Source organism: Prunus mume, linkage group LG2 (genome assembly GCF_029339155.1).
Source record: "Prunus mume cultivar Tortuosa linkage group LG2, ASM2933915v1, whole genome shotgun sequence".
NCBI lineage: Eukaryota > Viridiplantae > Streptophyta > Magnoliopsida > Rosales > Rosaceae > Prunus > Prunus mume.
In genome coordinates this window covers 33,909,412-33,921,012 of record NC_142699.1, presented here as the reverse complement: position 1 = coordinate 33,921,012, position 11,601 = coordinate 33,909,412, and the positions used below count along the sequence as shown (strand labels likewise).

General features: G+C 38.8%; 1 pseudogene across 1 annotated transcript; it reads left to right on the top strand.

Annotated features, from left to right (window-relative positions):
* Positions 1 to 4,949: 4,949 nt before the first annotated feature.
* On the top strand, positions 4,950 to 11,317 carry LOC103323316 (ABC transporter B family member 11-like; annotated as a pseudogene). The gene is made up of 13 exons (XR_016124644.1): positions 4,950 to 5,083; positions 5,679 to 6,095; positions 6,318 to 6,372; positions 6,460 to 6,635; positions 6,718 to 6,939; positions 7,034 to 7,272; positions 7,459 to 7,984; positions 8,223 to 8,496; positions 8,634 to 9,520; positions 9,668 to 9,933; positions 10,088 to 10,351; positions 10,444 to 10,737; positions 10,896 to 11,317. The product of XR_016124644.1 is annotated as an ABC transporter B family member 11-like (transcript).
* Positions 11,318 to 11,601: the final 284 nt, after the last annotated feature.

Here is an 11,601-nt window from a genome sequence, read left to right as displayed (position 1 = left end):
ACCCCGATTGGTGAGCTACTCTTAAAGATCGAAGACAACACAATACGACCAGTAATGGTACTAGTTATGGATTCCACACTTCCGATAAGATTGATTCTAGGAGTTGGATAATTGATTCTAATGCAACTGATCATATGACGTTTGATCTTGAAGATTTTCTGAATACTACACAACGTCGACGAACTTGTATTGCAAATGCCAATGGAGTTACGTATCTTGTGACAAGGGCTGGCACTGTTGCACTCTCATCTTCTCTCTCACTGTCTAATACTTTACTTGTTCCATCTTTATCTACTAAATTATTGTTAATTAGTTAGCTTACTGAACAATTGAATTGTTGTGTACTTATTTACCTGAGTTTTTGTTTGATTCAGGATATTCACACTAAGGAGATTCTTGGTCGTGGTACTAAAAAAAGGGGGTTATATTATGTCGATGACTTCAGTCCCGGTGTGGCTAACAGTGTGACGCATCCCTTTGATAGCAAACAAAAGCAAATCTGGGTGTGGCACCGTCGATTGGGACATCCGTCTTTTAGTTATATGAAGCATCTTATACCAGATTTATTCTCAGGATTCATGGACTCCGACTTCACATGTGATACTTGTATTTTGGTCAAGAGTCACCGTGTGCCCTCACCCGTTGAGTACGAACAAATGTACTACTCTATTTACGTTAATTCACTCTGATGTATGGGGACCTTCCCCTATCATTGCTCCTTCTGGTGTTCGATGGTTTGTCACATTCATAGATGATTGTACACGGATGACATGACTTTATTTGCTAAGAATAAAAATGAAGTGTTTTCCAATTTTCAGTCATTCCACAAACAGATGAAAACTCAGTTTAATGCTCAAATCCAGATTCTTTGCTCAGACAATGGTGGAGAATTTTTCAATCATGACTTTCAGACTTACTTCCAACAACATGGAATTATCCATGAGACGACTTGTCCTCAGACACCCCAACAAAATGATGTTGCTGAAAGAAAGAATTGATATCTTCTTGAAATTGCCCGAGCACTTTTGATTGGCGCTCATGTTCCTCCCATCACTGAGATGATGCTATTGTCACCGCATTCACGATCAATCGCATGCCTTCGTGTATTAACCTTTAAAACTCCCTTACAGGTGCTTGCGCAACACAGACCTCTACCTATATTTTGGCACTCACACCCAGAATCTTTGGATGTGTGGCTTTCGTTCATCTCCACAAAAATCAACGTAGCAAACTTGATCCCTATGCGCTTCGTTGTGTTTTTGTAGGTTATGCCACTAATCAGAAAAGCTACCGCTGTTATCACCTCCTACCCGATGTACCTATGTCACTTTGGATGTGACATTTTCTGGAATCTAAGTTGTTCTTCCATGACCTATCATCCAATTCTATGCTTCAGGGGGAGATCACGAAGTGAAGAGCAGAATTGGAGCAACTTGGAAAATGAAGAAATTCTCATCTGTATAGAAATAATCGATCGTCCAGTCTGGAGCACGAGATTACTCTCTGCCGAAAAGCGATCAATCGCCCATTCATAGCGATCAATTGCCGACCCACCTGATCCATGCGAAGATATTTCTTATACGAGTCTCACACCTACAGACAATATAGAACAACAAGATGAAGACCCCCATCTAACTCAACAGTACCAACAAACCAATTTCTGAGAATATCCTTGAGGTAACTACTCCTACTAGACTTGTGCATTTAGAGGATAAAACTATTGGATATCTATTACTTTTAGGCAGAATCGTGGGAAGCCACTAAACCGTTATTCACCTGATATTGGCAAGACATCCAAGTATCCAATTGCAAATCATGTATCCACTGAGAAGTTGTTTGAACCACTCAAGGCTTTTGTGCACTAGTTGTCTGCTATCCATATTCCAACTAAGGTCTATGAAGCATTGAAATATCCTAAGTGGGTCAAAGCTATAAAAGATGAGATGAAAGCTCTTAAGAAAAATCAGACTTGGACATTGGAGACTATACCACAAGGAAAAAAGACTATCGGATGTAGATGGTGTTTACTATAAAACACAATGCAGATGGATCTATCAAGCAATACAAGGCAATACTTGTGGCAAAAGGGTACACACATACCAATGGTATAGACTATGAAGAAAAATTTGCTCCAGTTGCAAAGTTAAACACTGTTAAAGTCTTATTGTCCCTTATAGCTAATTTGGATTGGCCACTACACCAGTTTGATATAAAGAATGCTTTTCTACATGGCGAACTCATAGAGGAGGTGTACATGGACATTCCTCCTGGATATAATACTACTCAGACTGGAACAGTTTGCAGGTTACGAAAAGCATTGTATGGATTGAAATAGGCACCACGTGCATGGTTTGGACGGTTCACCATGGCAATGAAGAACAATGGTTTCAAACAGTGCAACTCAGATCATACTCTGTTCTTGAAACATCGGAAAGGGAAGGTAACATCATTAATAATCTATGTTGATGATATGATTATTACTGGGAATGATAAACATGAAATATCACAGCTACAAGACTATTTGGCTACTGAGTTTGAGATGAAGGATCTTGGTGGGCTCAAGTATTTCTTGGAATTGAGGTGGCTCGATCGCAGCAAGGCATATTTCTCTCTCAAAAGAAATATGTCTTGGACTTGTTGACAGACACATGAATGTTAGATTGCAAACCTGTGGACACTCCTATTGTTCAGAATCATCATCTTGGAGAATATTCGGATTAAGTTCCAACTAACAAAGAAAGATACCAAAGGTTAGGAAAATTGATCTATTTGTAACATACTTGACCAGACATTGCTTATGTGGTGAGCGTTGTCAGTCAATTTATGCACTCTCCAAGTGAAGACCACATGAATGTAGTTCTTCGGATACTTAGATATTTGAAGTCTGCACCTGGAAAAAGGACTTATGTTCTCAAAGCATGGTCATCTAAATATTGATGGTTATTCAGATGCAGATTGGGCATGTAATGTAACAGATAGAAAATCCACATCGGGTTACTTCGCATTCGTGGGAGGTAATTTAGTGACATGGAGGAGCGAATATAGTAGCTTTATCTAGTGCAGAAGCCGAGTTCAGAGGCATGACTAAAGGGAGTTGTGAACTTCTTTGGTTAAGAAAGTTGCTTACTGAACTTGGGTATAAACCTACATCCACAATGAATCTCTTTTGTGACAACAAGGCTGCTATAGCTATTGCACAGAATCCGGTTCAGCATGATCGTACTAAACATGTTGAGGTGGATCGACACTTCATCAAATAGAAGCTTGAGGCTAAAGTGTTTCAGTTTCCTTTTGTGAAATCCGAGGATCAATTGGCGGATATTTTGACAAAGGCGATTTCCAGTAAAGCATTCCACAATTCATTGGATCAGTTGGGCATTGGCGACATCTATGCACCAACGTGAGGGGGAGTGTTGGCGTGACTTGTGGATATTGACATACTTTCCTTACACACCAAGAATTCCTATTATAATTGTAATTGATTTACTTTAATTCCTGATTTCCTACTGTAAATAGATTTAGGAATTTATTATTTACTTGCCCATTTAAGTTTCATTGTATTATAAATATGACATCTTACAAGGAGAAGAATACACAAAAAATTCCCACAAACAAATATTCTCTCATAATTTTCATATTTTAGCATATTGATATGCATGCCCAACACTCCAAGTTTCATATAATATAATAAAAATATAGTCAACCTCCAAAAGTCATATTGGATCACCCAAATTGCAGTGCTCGAATTCTTCTTTCTATTGCACAAACTTGCGCATCACTCTTAGTTTTACTTTTTTTAAAAGACAAAAAGAAAAATGGGAAGGAATCAAACCACATATGCTCACTTCACTCTCATGTTAAGATTAATTATTCTACTTCGGAAATGGAAATCTTGGATTCATAGTTTAATAATTTTGAGTTTGGTGTTCGCATTCTAATATAATATCACAGCTAAGTTATCTACGTATTTAGTTTGAGCATTTTTCGTCAACGATAATACACAAACACTTCCATCCCATGCCATAGTAGTTTGTTTTGCTGCCATTCCTTGTTTTCATTTAGATGTATTCTAATCATATATCCCCTTGACAAAATACAACTTAATTAATTGTCCAAATTATGAACATAATTCCAATCCCAGCTTCTTATTTTACTCATTCTGTTATGTAGATAGACTGTAGACCCTGATTAATCTAAAGGGCAAAGCATAATCGATTGGTACCTTCTACCTAACGTTGTGATCTGCTTACATATCATACAAGTTAAATAATTACAGAGGAAGGACAACCAACTAGAGATTGATATATAGAATATGCTAGTCAATGTGTCACATGTCTTGTTACGTCTCCAAAATGATTTCTTTCCACTGGTCTCAAGTTTTTCCAGGATCTTTTATTTATTTATTTATTATTTTTATAAATTCAAAGCAATATGATGGTAGGGTAGGTGATGAAGGGGTCTAATTCAGTGAAAAATTGCCTTGACTTGCATATTAGTGGTTTCAAGTTTGAACTCTCATGATACAATTGGCAGTGTGTATAAGAAAACCCCGTTGCCTTCCTAACTTTGCAACAAAAAAAAAGGTAAGGTATATTTAACTTTAATTGCAAAAGAAAGACGGCCGATTCACATTGCAAGCAGCAGAGCATAGTATCTGAGCTGACAAATTCAATTTTAACTTTTTGAGCACCTTTCTTATTGAGAGGGGCGATAGTATACCAAACTCACACATCTACAAGAATATTAGGACTCGAACCCAAGACCTTGCTTGAAAGAGTAAATACTCCAAACCACTAACACTAGTGTTTCCTTTGCAAATTCAACTTTAACTTAATGTCAAAGCAACCCATTTGATTTCCTGCCTAACCAAAGCCACCAAGAAGAGGAGCAGAATTTTACGTCTTTCAATTTAGTTTAAAAAGTATGGATAGTTTGAACGTTTGACTAGTCTTGTATCTACACTATCTTTCTAGATGGTAGGCTGTAGGCTGATGTGCTGCCTCATAAAGCAATGCTTTCGGGGGGAAGTACAACAATTTCATCAACCCATTTCCTGAAAGTTTGTAAACTTGTTTCCTCCTTAGTGAGTAACTTCATCTTTTGGTGATATTAATGTTTCCTGCAACACTTTTTGAAGTTGTATCTCAGTTGTGGTTATGTCTCTTCTATTTAAGTTTCTCACCTTTAGAGCATGCATTAGCTGCCCACATGGTTTCTTTCTCTTTTCTCCTTCGTTTGATTCCTAGTTTCGTTTTAGTTAGTTTCAAATTGTGTTTGAGAAGTTTTGTTCTCAGCATTCTCACTGCCTGCATTTCATGCCTGCTGTGTGAGGCTTCTTAATGTTTGGTTTGGGTGTAGTATTTTTGTTATTGCTTGTTCTTTTCTTGCGTTGTTTCCTTTTCCTGTCTGTGTTCACCCTTATTTTCTATTTTCATCTACTGGAATCAACATGTCCGTATTCTGTACCACTTGCTTCAGTAACGGGTTTTCTAATGTTCACACGCACAAAAAGAAGATTATAGGAACAAATGAATTTTTTAAGTTTGGCCGAATAATCAACTCCATATTCAATTAGAATCCGTTGGCAAATTTTCCTTGGTTTGTATAGTCAATTTAGTTCTCTCCCCCCCCCAAAAAATTATGTTCCTGATCCAAACCATAAATGTTTTGTCTTGCAGCTCTGATCAAGTTCTCTGTCAGATATAGTAACAACTTACTTCTCTGAGGTGCTTGTCGTAAAATATAGCATCTTTACTATTGCTGTGAATAACATGGCTGAGGAAAATCCTGCGGTTGGAAATGTAATCAAGGAGCAGGGAACGGCAGCATCGAACGGCCACTCAGCAGTAGTGGAGGACTCTCAAAACAACCCCCAAGATACAACCAAGAGCAAGGAGGATGGCACCAAAACAGTACCATATTACAAGCTTTTCTCCTTTGCTGATTCCTTAGATTACCTGTTAATGTCTATTGGTACAATCAGCGCTATTGGAAATGGGGTCTGTATGCCTCTAATGACCATAATCTTTGGAGATGTGATCAACTCCTTTGGAGGAAGTGGGAATAATAAAGACGTGGTTGATGCAGTTTCCAAGGTAAATATTCTGTGACTATAAACTGGTAGATAGTTATCTAGGCAACAGCAGCAATAGTAAAGAACAAAATTCTACTCAATACATTGCTGTATCCAGTTCTATCAGAACTGTGAGCTTACTTCTGTTTTAAGATCTATTTTATTCTCTGGTTCGTCTAACTTAGTAGAAATTGTAATGAACAAGGCTTAATCACATATAATTTCACCAATTCAATATTCTCAGGTGGCTCTAAAGTTTGTCTACTTGGCGGTGGGAGCTGCTGCAGCTGCATTTCTACGTAAGTACACTGAACTGCCTGCTGGTGCACCAAACAAATAATTTGGCTTTTTGGGAACTGAGAATAGTAGCTTTTTCTATATGCCAGAGATGTCTTGCTGGATGGTCACTGGAGAGAGACAGGCTTCTCGAATAAGAAGTTTATACTTGAAAACAATATTGAGGCAAGATGTTGGCTTTTTTGATAAAGAAATTAACACTGGGGAAATTGTTGGGAGGATGTCAGGTGATACTGTGCTCATTCAAGAGGCCATGGGCGAGAAGGTATTTACATGCCACACACAAAAGCCTTAAGCTGTTGCTATTTTCTCCAGTAACCTCTCATTCTTTCATTTTCTTATTGCAGGTAGGAACTTTTATCCAGTTAATTGCAACATTCGTAGGAGGCTTTGTTATAGCATTTGTTAAGGGATGGCTTCTCACCCTTGTCATGCTATCTTCTCTCCCCCTTCTTGTCCTCTCTGGAGCCTTCATGGGCATCCTTATATCAAAGATGGCATCCAGTGGACAAACTGCTTATTCAGTGGCAGCAACTGTGGTAGAGCAGACAATTGGTTCAATCAGAACAGTAGGCCTACTTGTCTTTAAGATCTTTAAAACAAAAATTTATTATTTCTATTTTCTTAGTGTAGAACTAAAACTGATTGGTGTTCCCAATTCAGGTTGCATCGTTTACAGGAGAAAAGCAAGCTATAGCTAATTACAACAACTCCTTAATTAAAGCTTACAACTCTGGTGTGCAAGAGGGTTTGGCATCTGGGTTCGGAATGGGTTCGGTTATGCTGATTATGATGTGTAGTTATGCTCTGGCTATATGGTTTGGAGGAAAGATGATACTAGAAAAAGGATATACAGGAGGGGAAGTCATTAATGTAGTTTTCACTGTGTTGACTGGCTCCATGTAAGTTTCATTTCAGTAAAATTTAATGAACAAATTTGTTGATCCTAGTACTATTGTACTAGTTAACATGTTTGCATTTTTGCGTGATCTACTGACTACTCCTCCTCCCCCCTTCAGTCCAAAATTTGATATGTGATTATTCAGAAGATCAAGATATAACTTTCTGCTTCTATGATAAATTTTCAGGTCCCTAGGGCAGGCATCTCCATGCTTGAGTGCAGTTGCTGCTGGACAAGCTGCAGCTTATAAGATGTTTGAGACAATTGACAGAAAGCCAGAGATTGATGCTTCTGACACTAATGGGCAACGATTACATGATATCCGTGGAGACATAGAACTGAGAGATGTTTATTTTAGTTATCCTGCAAGACCAGATGAACAAATATTCGATGGATTTTCTCTCTCAATACCTAGTGGTGCAACTGCTGCTTTGGTTGGAGAGAGTGGAAGTGGTAAATCAACTGTAATCAGTTTGATTGAGAGATTTTATGACCCCCTAGCTGGCGAAGTTCTTATTGATGGTATTAATCTCAAAGAGTTCCAACTGAAATGGATCAGACAGAAAATAGGCCTTGTCAGCCAGGAACCCGTTTTATTTACTTGTAGCATTAAAGATAATATTGCCTACGGGAAGGATGGTGCAACCACTGAAGAAATAAGGGCTGCGGCTGAGCTTGCCAATGCTGCTAAATTCATAGACAAACTGCCGCAGGTTAAATTCATTTAAACTTTCATCGAAGTTCTGGTATTTTGTTCTCTGAACTTTTTGTGTGAATTCTTAATTTCCACGACCATGGAAGCTTATTGAGACATCCAGTGATCTTATCATTTTGTTACATTGAAAGATGGAAATATAGAGAGATCACATGAATTTTCTAAAAACTCGGATTATTTTGATCAACTCATTCAATTCCTTTTTTCATTTGTGGTTTTATGATTTATGCATTTAGGGACTAGACACAATGGTTGGAGAGCATGGAACTCAGCTATCTGGGGGCCAAAAGCAGAGAGTTGCAATAGCTAGAGCAATTCTCAAAGACCCAAGGATTTTACTTTTAGATGAAGCCACGAGTGCTCTTGATGCAGAATCTGAGAGAATTGTGCAGGAGGCACTGGACAGAATTATGATCAACCGGACTACTGTTGTTGTAGCCCACCGCTTGAGCACCGTAAGGAATGCTGACACCATTGCTGTTATACATCGAGGAACAATTGTTGAAAAAGGTAATGCATTTGTTTATGTTGTCCTGTTGTACCATTTGAAGGACAAATCGTATTGTCTATAGTTCAACATAATGTTACAATTCATCTTATTCATAGTCCATGGGTATTGCACATACTGAACGTTGTCAACTGAGCAGGTCCACATTCTGAGCTAATTAAGGACCCTGAAGGAGCATATAGCCAGCTTATAAGGTTGCAAGAAATGAGCAGCGTGTCAGAACAGACTGCTGTAAATGATCACGAAAGGCTTAGCAGCATGGATTCTCGAAGACATTCAAGTAAAAGATTTTCAAACTTACGATCCATAAGCCGGGGATCATCTGGAAGAGGAAATAGTAACCATCATTCCTTCTCAATCTCATACGGTGTGCCAATTGCAGTCGATGCTCTTGAAACAGCATCTGCAGGACGTGATATTCCTGGCTCAGCATCATCAAGAGTGCCTGCAGAAGTCTCACTTCGCCGCCTGGCTTACCTGAACAAGCCAGAGATCCCAGTATTATTACTAGGTACTATAGCTGCAGCAGTCAATGGGGTAGTCTTTCCTATTTTTGCGATATTGATATCCAGTGTAATCAAGACCTTCTACGAGCCACCTCCTCAACTCCGTAAGGATTCGAAGTTTTGGGCATTAATCTTCATTGTTCTTGGAGTGGTAACTTTCATAGCAATCCCAGCAAAACAATACTTTTTTGCTGTGGCAGGCTGTAAGTTAATAAAACGAGTTCGATCAATGTGCTATGAGAAGGTGGTTTACATGGAAGTAAGTTGGTTTGACGATCCTGAGCACTCAAGTGGTGCAATTGGTGCGAGGCTTTCCGCAGATGCAGCTTCTCTGCGTGGGCTGGTTGGAGATGCTCTAGGGTTGCTGGTTGAGAATTCAGCAACTGCAATTGCTGGTTTGTGTATTGCTTTTGTGGCAAATTGGCAACTTGCTCTTATAATCCTGGTTTTGCTGCCTCTATTAGGATTAACTGGTTATGTTCAAGTCAAGTTCTTGAAAGGATTCAGTGCAGATGCAAAGGTATTTCTCCAAAGTCCAAACTTTACAAATAAAGTTTATAGTATAGAACTTGTAGCTGGTGCAGTGAAAACACCATCCAATACGACATACATAATATATATAAGACCAATCCTTTTTGTCAATGCTGAAAATTTAAAATTGTTGCAGAAAATGTACGAGGACGCAAGTCAAGTAGCCAATGATGCAGTGGGGAGTATTCGAACAATTGCTTCCTTTTGTGCTGAAGAGAAGGTGATTGAATTGTACCAGAAGAAATGTGAAGGCCCTATTAAGACAGGGATAAGACGAGGATTAATCAGCGGGATAGGTTTTGGGCTCTCGTTCTTTTTTCTTTTTCTGTGTATGCCTGCAGTTTTTATGCTGGAGCCCGACTTGTTGCAGCAGGCAAGACAACATTCTCTGATGTTTTCCGGGTAAGTTTTTATGCCTTGCGCTACAAGTCTTCAAGTAAGTAAATAGATTAGAAAACATTAGCAGAGGATCCGAACTCTGCTAAATACGTTTTACTTGAGAATTAAATCTTCATTAGTCCATTCAGTCGATTGTTAACATTTCCCAGGTTTACAGGTTTTCTTTGCTCTCGCGATGACAGCTGTTGGAGTGTCTCATTCAGGTTCCCTAGCCCCTAATCTTGGTAAAGTAAAGAGCTCTGCTGCTTCCATATTTGCCATTCTTGACCGGAAATCGAAAATAGACTCTAGTGATGAATCTGGAACAACTATAGAAAATGTGAAGGGAGAAATTGAACTTCGCCGTGTCAGTTTCAAGTATCCAACTAGACCTGATGTACCAATCTTCCAGGATCTTTGCTTGACTATTCATCATGGCAAGGTAACTTGGTAAAGTTTTGTTCTTTTACTTATTTGGTCCTCGTCGTCTAATTCAAGTTTCTGGGACTTACAAATTTGAATTATGTTATTCAGACAGTTGCTTTGGTTGGAGAAAGTGGAAGTGGGAAATCGACTGTCGTCTCATTGTTGCAGAGATTTTATGACCTTGATTCAGGTCACATTACATTAGATGGAGTTGAAATCCAAAAGCTACAGCTCAAGTGGTTGAGACAGCAAATGGGACTGGTGAGCCAGGAGCCTGTATTGTTTAATGACACTATCAGAGCCAACATTGCATATGGAAAGGAAGGGAATGCACCAGAGGCTGAAATTATAGCTGCTGCAGAATTGGCAAATGCTCACAAGTTCATCAGTAGTTTACAACAGGTAGGCACTACAAAATTAACAAGCTTGTCAGTTTCTTTGGCCACAATAATCTATTGCCATGGTGCTGCATAAATGAGAAGGACTAGTTGATGAATATTCACAAAATTTTATTCGGAACGTTGAAGATTAACCATGTTAAGTTTGGAAAAACAATGCAGGGTTATGATACAATAGTAGGAGAGCGGGGGATTCAATTGTCTGGTGGACAGAAGCAAAGGGTGGCAATTGCACGAGCTATAATGAAGGCACCAAAGATACTACTACTAGATGAAGCCACAAGTGCTCTTGATGCTGAATCGGAAGGAGTGGTTCAAGATGCATTGGACCGAATCATGGTGGATCGAACGACAATCGTGGTTGCCCATCGGTTATCCACAATAAAGAGTGCGGATGTAATCGCAGTGGTGAAAAATGGAGTCATTGCAGAGAAAGGAAAGCTTTGATCGGTGTCAAGGATGGCATTTATGCTTCTTTGGTAGCATTGCATGCAAGTGCCTCATCTTAGATAGCTTTTATATTCCTTTTATCCAAAGAAAAAGAAAGTATGTAATCTAATTTTATTCAGAGAGGTAAATTTACCAATAGGAATAGATCTATCCTTTGTTCTTGTAAGCTCCACTTGAAGGGCTCATTCAATTTCATGTGTTTTACATCTTTAAATATTGAAGGAAATGTCATCCAGTTCCTTCTTCCCCAATTCCTTCTTCCCAATCCAACTTCAATTTGAAGATTCAGTCTTCAGATAGATTTTAATTCAATTCATCCATGGCGGGCCGAATCAAACAATTAGATAGTCTCTTCGTGCCATGTTGGAAGAACCTGTGCGCCACATACACAAAGTTATAATACCAGAGTAATAAATCT